Source organism: Malania oleifera, chromosome 3 (assembly GCF_029873635.1).
Source record: "Malania oleifera isolate guangnan ecotype guangnan chromosome 3, ASM2987363v1, whole genome shotgun sequence".
In the NCBI taxonomy this organism is placed as follows: Eukaryota; Viridiplantae; Streptophyta; class Magnoliopsida; order Santalales; family Ximeniaceae; genus Malania; species Malania oleifera.
The window spans coordinates 82,421,887-82,434,564 of record NC_080419.1 but is presented as its reverse complement, the minus strand read 5'-3'; positions in this window follow the sequence as shown (position 1 = coordinate 82,434,564).

The window sequence follows — 12,678 nt, the reverse complement described above, 5'->3', positions numbered from 1 at the left end:
AAATCATGAAGAAAACGATTCCACCCACGAAGACACTTCAATTCCACCCATAAAGACGCTTTAGCAAATCCCTCACTGTTGACTTTTTGTGTCCAATCCTTGTTTTGATAATGACAAACCACAATATCTCACTTGTGTAACTAAGTGTGAACAGGTTTATATTTCTGTAAGTACAAGTGATGAATGCAAAATGGAAGTCGTAAAGAGCACTAAGAAGAACACCAATCAGCGTATTCCATGGAGCATTGAGGAGCAGAAGACAAGAAAACTTTATCTATTTTCTAGGTTCTAATAGTAATTAGGGTTGAATGTGCATGCATCTTACATGATTTAAAATTGAAACTCTACCTAACCTTAGCTTGACCATAGGACGTCCAAATAATATGAAAAACTCTTTTCATAAAATTTCTAACTTATAAAAAGGTTTTTAAATGGTTTTAAAGTTAAAAAAAATGCAAAAACTAAATTTCTCAAAGGGGTCGATCAACCAGCCAGTCGACTGAATGTTATAAATGAGCAATTTTATCACTCACTTCGATCTCATCTGAAACTATGTTCAACGTGAAAATTGTGTAATTTTCCCATAGCTTTCGTTTGACACCAAGAACGTTTAAATTGGAGTTACATAGAAAAAGTTATGGCTAAAACACTAAAACATGTCCGTAACAACAAAACTTCCTTCATGTTTCTTCCGTCTCATTGATGGACATTTTTCTCAAACCAAAACTCATTATCTTAAAATGTTTTCAACATAAAAGTTGTGTTATTTTCTCTTACCTTTCTATTGATATCAAGAAAATTTAATTTGGAGTTGTATAGAAAAAGTTATGGCCAAAACACTGAACAATATCTGCACAGAAAAGTCGAGGCCGGTCGATCAAACTACCGAAACTCGCGAATTTCAAGCCTCGGTCGACCGTACCTTGAGCTTGGTCGACTGACCTTCTTGAGAAAGCATCCCAAAGGGTGAAAAATGGTTAGTTTTTAAAATAAAAATATATTTTAAGGTCCCAACGGTTATATAACGGTCACAAGCAGTTTTTGTCTATAAATACAACCCTAAAACACTTGAAAATGGTTGGAGAATCCCTTTGTTAATTTAGTTTATCATTCTTTGATTCTCCCACACTTCTATACCCCATTTGTTCTTTAAATTCTCTTTTTTTTCCTACTCTTATTTTATTTGAAAATCATTTTGAGAGAAAATATTCTTGGGGGTTTTATGTGAAGAGACTTGAGCATATATCATATACATATATATTGTTTGATAACCTTCTTTTTTTCATTTGTGATATATTTTCAAAGATTAAAATGTCTCCTGTTCTCTTCTTTTGAAAACCATTTTTGGGAAAAATATTTTTGGGGTTATATTTGAAGAGGCTTGAGCATATAACATTCTCTATATGTATATTACTTGAAGGCTTTTCTATTTTTCATGTTTTCAAAGATTAAATTTATCCCATATTCTTTTATTTGGAAAAATATTTTTTGGAGAAATTTCTTGTGAATAATGTCTTGGAGACTTGGGCTAATACTCATATATTTTGCTTGAATACCTTCTTGGGATTAATTTTACTAAGGTCAATCATTTTGAAGAAAACCCTAATATTCTCCTACTCTTATTTTGAAATACATTTGTTGGAGAATTTCTTTGGGTTATACAAGAGAGAGCCTTGAGCATATATCAATTTAATATATACTTGCTTGAGAGACTTCTCCTTTTATTTTATTAAGGTCAATCATTTTGATAGCAAAATCCTAGTTTCTCCTACTTATCTTGAAGTATATTTTTGGAGAAACTCTTTGGGTTATTTAAGAGCTTTGAGCATATATTCATTAATATATATTAACTTGAAAAGCTTCTTGAAAAAAAGGCTAAAACATATATTCATTTTTGCTTGGTAACCTTTATGATTTGAATTCGAAAAGGTCAATCATTTTAGAAAAGAAAATCATTTTCCAAACTCTCAAGTTTTACTTGAAAAATATTTTGAGAGAAAACTCATACTCTACATGAGCTTCATTTCAAAATCATATGAGAGTGCATATTAGATTTTAATGTTGTACATCCATGCTTAGTTTAGAAGCATTTGCTTGTACCCAAATTCTATTAAATATATTTGTATTCCAAGCGTGGCTTGAAGAGGGAGACTCGCCCTGTGAAGAGTCCCGGATAGACTTAGACCCGGTTAAGAAAGTTTCGGACTGGTTTAGACCCAGTTAGGAAAGTTAGGTGTGCCATCCTAGTAAGGCGTGACAATTGGGTTTAGCCCGTTAATTGAACTGGGGAGTCTCAACCCTGTAAGTGAAACTAGTTCGGCTCAGCTCGGAAATTGAACTAGGGTTTTCCTCGCCCCGTAAGGAGAAGATGTAGAAGGCTTCTGCTTCACCCGGTTAAGTGAGCAGGTATAGTGGAATCTTTGGGGGGTATGTCCAAGGCGGGGACGTAGGCTAGTTTGGCCGAACCTCGATAACAAATCTGGTGTCGCTCTCTCTATCTTATTTAAATTCCTGCACTTTAATTTCAGCATGTGTATGAATGTTTATTTACTGTCAAAATTATTTTCATACACATATTTGATTTAAATAAGATACTGCACATGTGTATGTTTGCTTTCACTGTTAAATTTATTTTACATACACGCGTATACATTGAATGGGATATTATATGTGGTGAATCGGCGTAATTGTTTAAATTAATGAAAAATGTTTTAAAACCCAATTCACCCCCCCCTCTTGGGATCACACCAATCCCAACACTCACCAATTAAAGAAGAATTCAAACCGTTGATGCACACTTATTGAAAATTTGATTCCAATCTTCAAGGAGCCAAATTTTTGAAATTCAAAATACCACAACTGTATCATTCATCCCCTATAAATACTACCCATTTGTATAGCCTAAGTGTTCACGTTGCCACATTTTGAAATAAATTTATTTTTTCTTCCAAATTCATTGTGTTTCTAATTTTCTTTATGGTATTAGAGTATGTGTGAACACTAGGCAAAAAAAAAATTTACAGTTCCTGTGACCAACTTTCCAACACAAGTCAAAGAGGCATCGTGCTCCACTAAGTCTATTGCACGCAAGTGTATGATACATATGCAAGTAAGGTCACTTAAAGAACACAATAAGTTCACTACTTCAAGGCATGTCGAATAAGGCCCCATGTTTGCCACTAAGTTTTCTCCAGTGTGTATACCACGTGTGTAAGTAAGGTCACTTCAAGAACATGATAAGTTGATTACTTTGAGGCACGATGAATAAAGCCCCATACTTACCATTGAGTCTGGTGCACACAAGTGTATGATATGCATGCAAATAAAGTCACTTCAAGAATATGATAGGTTGAGTACGTCGAGGCACCTCAAACAATGCCCTTGTGTTTACCACTAAATTTGCAGCAGCGAGTGTACGACACACGTGTAAGTAAGGCCGTTTTAAGTACATGATAAGTTAAGCACTTCAGGATACATCAAACAAGACCATGTGCCTGTCATTGAGTTTGCTGCATGTGAGCGTACGATATGTTGCAAGTATACCCACTTTAAAGAAGATGCATGATTCTTTAACCGCTCTTCTATTATAAAATGAAGTTGATTTGTAAACTCTTTACTCACCATGCCCCTTCACCCATTTTAGGGTTTGATTCCTAATACCCTATAACAGTTTCCATGTTAGATAAGGAATTTGAAACATCATTAGACATTTGAAGGTTATGACAGCATGACATTGAATTCTTGACAATGACAAAAAATAGGATGTGGATTGCAAACATGGGGCAGGTCATTTCTAGTTAGTACTATGAAGGTAATGGACCAAAGGAATTGTTTTTATAATCTTCACTAGTGTAAGAATTATGAGTGTTGATGGCCCCAATACTGAAACTTTACGCCTAGTACATGTGGCAAAGACTTCTTTAGATATAGGATTGAGCGCGCCAAAATAATGCGACGTTTACATCATGACAACAATAGAATGTCATTGCGACGAGCATGCTACTTTCTCTATAAATTGGCTACATAGTACATGCTTGACAACAACTAGATTTAGAAAAACATTTAGAAGTCAGAAGGACCCTCCAACATCCGGTATACCTATTGGACTTTGAGATGTCTAACGAGTCGAATAATGAAAATTAAGAAGACTAAAGTTGTTGAACTTTGTATTTTCCAAGTTCCATCTAATACAATTATTATGTTTAGTTTTTGTATATTCTTTGTATAATATAATAAGGTTGTGCTACAATCACCTATTTTAGAATAATTTTATAAGTTATAATACGTCTCAACATTTATACTATGGACAAACTATCAAAAAACTCAGTAGTCTCCTCTAAAAATTGAATATGCCCATTTTTATTTGCACCTGTCAAAATTTCAAGAATTCTCAGCAAAACTAAAATAAATAGAAAGTTGGTTCATAACATTCATACCTAGAATATGAACACTCATACTATGGGCAAATTGTGAAAAAATTTGGTAGAATCTCCTTTGAAAATCAAATATGCTCATTTTTATTCGCACATGTCAGAAGTGAAGGAATTCATAGCAAAACAACTACAAGCATGAAGTTATTTCACAATATTTATACCTATTACATTCACATTCATTGTCACGCCCCAAACCTGATAGGGTCTGAGGTGTTACTTTCTACAAATGATTTACAGTGGAAGTAAATAAACCTCATATATCATTATACTAGAGCACTAATTAACTTCATTAGAATCATATCTCAAATACTAAAATTAGCATTCTTACAAAAATTTAAAATATACAAACATAATCCAACTGATATTATACTAATTTTGAACCAACTCTGTTCTTTCTATTCCCGCTCGTGCACTTGCTACACCTGATTTCTGATACTCTCTTCAAAATTTTATGTAATGTAAAATAATGATTGTGTTAGAATTGGTGTATTCCCAAGAGGGAGGGGGGTTGAATTGGAATTTTAAACTTTCTTCCTAGGTTGAACTAGATGTCAGTTGAGTATAACAACCTAGGGTCTTTCTATGCAGTTCCACATACGCTGATAAATATAATATACGGAAATTTAAATCAAGTGCATCATTCACATAATAACATACACGTGCGGTAAATATAAAGTGCGACAATATACACAAACACACGATATGTTATCGGGGTTCAACCAACTATGCCTACGTCCCCGCCTCTAGCTCGCAAGCCCGAGGATTCCACTAATAGCTCACTTAAGGGTGGAGCGGCACCGTTTACAACCAGGTCAAATTAACACATGACTGACTTCAACCTTGACCAGGTCAATTAGTGGGGTTGACCTCAACCTACACGCCTTAACAGGATGACGCACCTAGCTTTCCTAACCGAGTCTAAGCCAATCCGGGACTATTCCAGGACTAGTCTCCCTCTTCAGGCCCATGCCTGGAAATACAACAAATGTGTATATAATCAAAATTTTACAGTGATTGTGCTTTTGTGTAAAGCATATATGTACCTAAATATGCGCAATAACATACATCACAATATGATTCAATATGTAAGCTCAATGTGGTCTAGATGGTTCAACTCTCAAAAGTATTTTCTATCAGTGTAATGCATACGTGAGAGTGGCAAACAAGCAATCTTTGTATCACAAGATATTCAGCCATTAAGTTCACACAAAGATGTCAAGTCTCAAGTATTTCAATCAGCAGGATGTTTTAAGCATGTAAGTACCAAATGAAGTATATGCTTGATTTGAAAAGGATGTGTAATCTTTGTATTCAACTAGAGATATGAATCAATGAATATTGCAACAAACATTTTTCTCACACAAACAAATATCTCTTTAAATTTTTTATCAAGATAAAGCACACTAGATATTTGAAGATATTTTGAAAATGTTTTGCACCCAAAAACAAATACAATCTTCTCAAGATCTTGCAAGGAAGGTGCAAGCTTAGAAGATCTATCAAAGTCTTCTTAGGATAGACTTATCAATAAAGTCCCCTAAGAATCCTTAGGTTTTGCTCTCAAATAAAATCGTATCTATCAAATAGAATAAGGAGAGCAAACCTTTGCAAATAGACACTCAATCCACTTACAAATGATTTAGATACTAATAGAGGGTAAGCTTGAGTGAATGAGGCTAAAAAATGAGTAGTATAAGATTTTAGGTTTTCAGAGAATTCTCCCCTAATCAAAGTAGTTAATCATACTTCTTTTTAACAAATGATCTCATATATATAGGAATGGGAGAAAATATGACCGTTGGGGACCAATTGGGTATTATTAGGAAAGTTTAAAGACGTTTAAAGCATTTTAACCCTGTTTAAAAAATATTTAATTGCAATAAAAATCAGGGCAACCCGAGAGGTCCGGTCGACCAGAATAGGTTCGGTCGACCAAGTCTCATATGGTTTGGTCGACCAGGGGACTTTTGAATTGAGGGCTCGGTCGACCAAGAGAAGGCGATTTCTCAATTTTTCGAGTTCGGTCGACCAGACCATTTTGAACTGGCTGGTTCGGTCGACCAGACCACTGAGAATTTTCTCGAAGACCCTTGGTCGACCAGGTAGTTGGAGTTCATTTTTGTCTCGATCGACCATATGGTCAAACGTTTGACCTAGGGAGGTTTCGGTTGACCAGGGCTTTTTGAACTACCTGGTTTGGTCGACTAGGTGGTCAAAATGTTGACCAGAGAGGGTTTTTGTCGATCGGGGCTTTTTGAACTATTCTGGTTCGGTCGACGAGGGCCTTGGTCAACTGTTGACCCAGGCTTGATTCGGTCGACCAAGGCAGAATGAACTACCTGGTTCAGTCAATCGAAAGTGCACCAAGTGTGCATTTCGGTCCCGTTTCAAATCATACAAACTCTATTCAAGTGCCTAACAAACATATGTGCAAGTGTGTGTGTTTTAGGGTCACTTGGGGTCCAATTTGAAGACACCGAAAAAGTCCGGTGTTGGTCGACCTTTGGTCAAAGGAAGGGAAAACCCTAAGGTCTTTCTAAGGTCCTTTCTCACTTATGGTTTGTTTGAGCTTACGTATTATCATACATGTGATGTGTGTGAGCTTATTACAAACCATAGCCATAGTTACTATTATAAACCAATTAAATGAAATATATTACAACATTGAATATAAATTGGTCTTCATACTTTACTTGCTTTGTGCACATCTTGATCTTAACACTCTTAGTTCCTACACAAAAACGCAAACACTCATTAGATACAATGAGTATTTGTCACAATCAAAAACGGGTGTGACCTATAAGGTTAACAAATTGGGATGAGACGACGTTTAGTAAGTAAATAAGATTATTATTAGTGTGCGGTCAAAGTGAGCTTTCACAGTATTATAGTTTCGTAAAATAACATTTAATACTGTAACTTCAAAAATGTATTTAAAATAACAGCAAATTTAAAAAAAATTGCATAAAACTTTTACTATCAACTATAACTGCAAAATTTTATAACCATACACTATAACTGTTAAATTGAACTTATTAACTTTAAAATTGTAATTATAATACTTACTTATATATACACACACGTTCCTTTATACCTTTCTCGTAAATCATCATTCAGACCCTTTTAAACACGACACTGTTTCCATAAATATACGCATATATTTTCTTTACTTTGTAGAAATATCCCTTAGGCCTGTTAACTGTAAGTTATGTTTACCCCTATGACAAGGTTGTGCGGTCCGAAGATTGGACTTAGTTGGCTAGCCGACCAAACTAAATCAAATTGCAATCTGTAAGTGAGATTTTCCCTATTAGGTCCTGGCTCGGTACCAAGTGTGCACTCAGGAGAAATCCACTGTTCTGTACCACTCTGTAAACAGTGTGGGTGCACTCTGATCCCTTTAAACTTTAAGTTATGGTATCGAGTATTTGTAACTTTGAACTTTCTTAGCCATAAGGGTTTTTAAAATATACTATACTATATAATTTGTAAATATCAAAGCACTTACTGAAGTCGTCGTCCAAGACTCATTTGCCAAACCAGTAAGCATTCGAGCTAAAATCACGAGGATTGGGGCCGTCCAAGACTCATTTGCCCCTTTACTCTAATACCAACAAATTTACTAAAACAAACATCCTTGTATATATACTTTATGCAATTAAAACAACATCATAAAAATTTTACCATATCTTAATTGTTTGTAAAACATGCAACGTAATTTAACGAGCTCATGTCACACAATTTTCGTGCTAAAAATATTTTCTTGAATAGAAAATAATAATGTTGTAAATTACCCGAGAGAATTAGAACATTTCTTAACCCAAATATAAACGCAAGTATAATAATAATAAAACTGATATAATTAAATATACATAAAAATAAACTTGGGTAAAATTTAATAAAAGTCTAACATAATCAAATTTATTTACTCTGACTTAACTCTGTGAAACAGTTACAACAAACTTTTAACTAATGAGATTAGAAAAAGTGGAGGAGTGAAAATTTTAAGTGTAAAAATTATATTTCTACCACTAATTCTTTCACTCACTTTTTCTTCTCTTTCTCTGAAAATATTTTTCATGCAGAAGTTGTGAGATTTCAATAGAGAGAACTTCTCTATTTATAGGTAGTGGGGAGTAACTAATTTTGAAATTAGATTTTCTGGTGCGGGGGCGGCTGCAAAATTACCAAGGGGGTTATGGGAAATTGAGTGGAAGAAGACAACACAATTAATGAGGATGGAGAAATTGATTAGAGGGGAGTGGGAAGAGATGTGTTGTAGGAGAGTCATGGAAAAAAAAAAAAAAGTGATGGGAAGGGTTTTTGTCCCCTTCCTTATTATTATTATTATTATTATTATTATTATTATTATTTTATTTTTTTCTTTCCACTAAGCTTTCCTTTACATTATATTCTATTTTTAAATTTATATATATATATATATGTATATATATTTACTTCACTCTTTAGCCGCAAACTTTGACTCTCTCTTCCTCTTCTTTTTTTCTAGAAGTGACTGAGTCGCAATGGTCTCTAAACACTCGCTTATATAAGGTATTTCTTAGGCATCAAATATGAAATCAATGATCCTAATAGAGAAACACCTCTATATTGACCATCTTTATTATTTTATTATTATATTAGGGTAGTGCGTGAAAGTAAATAACTGGTTATTGTCTATATATATTATATTACTATAATTTATATTTTTGGGATCATCACATCCTCCCTCCTTATAAAAAATTTCGTCCTCAAAATTTGTTTAATAAAATTTTTAATTAAATCGAGCACCTTGTATAATTTTGCACTCTTAGTTTATCATTCTATCATTGAAAAGGTGCGGGTATTTCTAACGTATTTCTGCTTCCAGTTCCCACGATGCTTCCTTAATGGCATGGTTGCACCAGAGCACTTTCACTAATGGAATCTTCTTTGAATGTAATTCCTGATCATTCCTGTCTAAAATCTGGATTGACACTTCTTCGTATAATAGGGTATCGTTAACTTCCAATGACTCATAACTTATCACGTGAGAAGAGTCTAAAACCTACTTTTTCAACATTGAAACGTGAAATCCATCATAAATTCTTGATAGTGGTGGAAGTAAGGCTATTCTATAAGCAACTAGACCAATCTTCTCTAATATCTCCAATGGTCCAATATAACTGGGGCTTAGTTTATCCTTCTCCCCAAACCTCATAATTCTTTTCATTGGAGCAACTTTTAAAAATATATTATCTCCTACTTCAATTTCCAACTCACACCGATGAGTGTTGACATAACTCTTTTGCTGACTTTGAGCGATTTTTATTTTGTCCCAAATGAGCTTAATTTTCTCAAAGGTCCTTTGTATAATCTCAGAACCTAAAAGTCATCGTTCACCAACCTTATCCCAATATAATGGGGATCGACACTTTCGACCATATAACGCTTCATACGGTGCCATCTTTATGCTGGACTGATGGCTGTTGTTATAGGTGAACTCAACTAACGGCAGATACTGAATCCAACTTCCTTTGAAATCCAGCAAACACGCTCTCAGTATATCCTCTAATATCTGAATGGTTCTCTCCGATTGTCCATCAATTTGAGGATGGAATTCCATGCTAAAGGTAAGTTGGGATCCCAAGGCTCTTTGCAAACTCCTCCATAATTGTGATGTAAATCGTGAATCACGATTCGATACGATAGAAACTGGCACGCCATGTAATCTAACTATCTCCTGAACATACAACTCTGCAAGTTTGTTCATAGAGTAGTTAACTTTGATTGGAATAAAAAGAGCAGTTTTTGTTAGAAGATCAACCACTACCCATATAGTGTTTTGCCAATGGAGTGCTAGTGGTAACTCGATTACAAAATCCATGAAGATGTGCTTCCATTTCCACTTAGAAATGTGGAGTGGTTGCAGTGGTCCTGCAGGCCTTTTATGTTCAGTTTTCACTTGTTTACAAGTAAGACACTGTTCCACAAATTCTAAAATCTTCGTTTTCATGTTATTCCACCAAAAAGACTCTCTCAAGTCCCAATACATCTTCGTGCTTCCCAGATGCACCGTATAGAGAGATTGATGAGCCTCCTCCAAGATTGTTCCTTTGATATCTTCATCATTGGGCACACACAATCTAATTTGAAATCTCAAAATCTCATCATCTAAAAGGTTGAAATCTTCCTTCAGTTCATTCTATACTTTATCCATAATCTTTATTAACTCTCTATCTTTCATCTATGTAGGTTTAATCTTTTCCATCAAGGTTGGTTGGATTACCAAGCTTGCAATAAAAGTCTGATGCTTTTTCCCCACTATTTCAACATTCGGCCTTTCAAAATCCATTATGATTTGATGCGGAATCAAGATTGCCGAAATTAAAGCTTTTGATGATTTTCGACTCAAGGCGTCTGCTACCATGTTGGCTTTTCCAGGATGGTAGTTGATGGTGCAATCATAGTCTTTAATCAACTCTAACCATTTTCTCTGTCTCACATTTAATTCTTTTTGCGTGAAAAAATACTTGAGACTTTTATGGTTTATGTAAATCTCGCACTTTTCACCATATAGATAATGTCTCCAAATCTTTAATGCGAACAACATAACTGCTAGTTCCAAATCGTGTGTAGGATAATTCTTCTTCTACTCCTTGAGTTGTCGAGAAGCATATGCAATGACTTTTCTATGTTGCATTAGTATGCACCCAAGCCCTTTCTGAGATGCTTCACTGTAGATTACAAAACCACCTTCTCCCAAAGGAATGGTCAGCACCGAAGTGGTAATGAGTCATTGCTTTAATTCCTAAAAGCTCTGTTGTGATGGCCCGATTTTCATGCCCTTTTTTTATACTATTAATCAAATCACACATTGGCCATGTCAACACCTCTGATACCATTTAAACATAACCCAAACCCCAGTGGGTACCGGGTAAACAGTCATTCTCATATACACAAACCTAACAGCGGAAGTCATTATATACATACATACCACAACGAATACACATACCAGAGTACCAACCATCCATACATACATGTCTAACACATTCCCAAAAAAAATACAAAATAGCCTAGGGAAATCAAACATTACTAGCTTAATCACTCACCCTGTCTACTCAGGGTAACAGCTCCTCTCTATCTCAGAGCTCTATCACCAGGTCTATCTTGGTAACCTGAAATATTTAGAAGTTTATGTGAGACACATCTTAGTAAGACGGAATAAATTATTTACAGTGGGTGGCAGTATGAGTTTCATTATATCATAACATATATTCATTTTAGTGATAATATCTTCTGAGAATAATATACCAATTCCACATTCATAATCATATAGATATAAAACACAAGCTTTCATAAGCTTTTAATTCAATTTTCAAATCAATTCACACGCAACCCATGTTTACTAACGAAGTTCTTGAGAATAGGGGAGATTACACACCCATACACGTAACTCCCGTATGCTCTGATATCTTTTGTATCCTTACCCGATTAACTCGGGTTCAGCTACAACTGATACTTATCAAGGCACTCACCTTACTCAGTAAGCCCTCAGGCAGAATGTTTTACTTCGCTTTAATTATTTATATTATTAACTCACGCTATTTCATTTCTCCTTTTCATTCCCATTCCCATTTCCATTTCACATCTAACTCATAAGTGTCCTCAGTAACCAATACATCCACATCTATAACTCATGGTTGCCCTAAGGATATTTTCCACCCATGCTTCACCCCATGGTTGAGTTCATTCTCCATACTTCACTCTATGCTTCCCCCATGGTCGAGGTTGTGCGGCCCGAAGGCTGGATCTAACTGTGGTTGGTCTACCCGGTTAGATCAAAATAACATACCATATACTCATCTGTAGTATGAATTGCCTAATATATACCCTGATCCGAACTCAGGGGGCAAAACTACCCTTCACACTGGCTCATTCGAACTATCATGCCACATGCTCCACGAGCCCGTGTGGTTGCACTTAATCATCATTAGTAATGGAACCGTGCTTAATACAACAATACATATCCATCCATCAGGGTTCTCATTTCCACATTTCAATATTTCATAATTAGAGTATTTACAATGCAATTTTTCACATTTCTAGTATTCTCATTTCACATTCGTATTGCAGTACTTACGTTGCAATATTCACATTTCTCATATTTGCATTTCAATATCCATATTGCAAAATTTACATTACAATATTTACATTTTCATATTTACATGCCAGTATTCACATGTCATCATTCTCTTTGCAATAT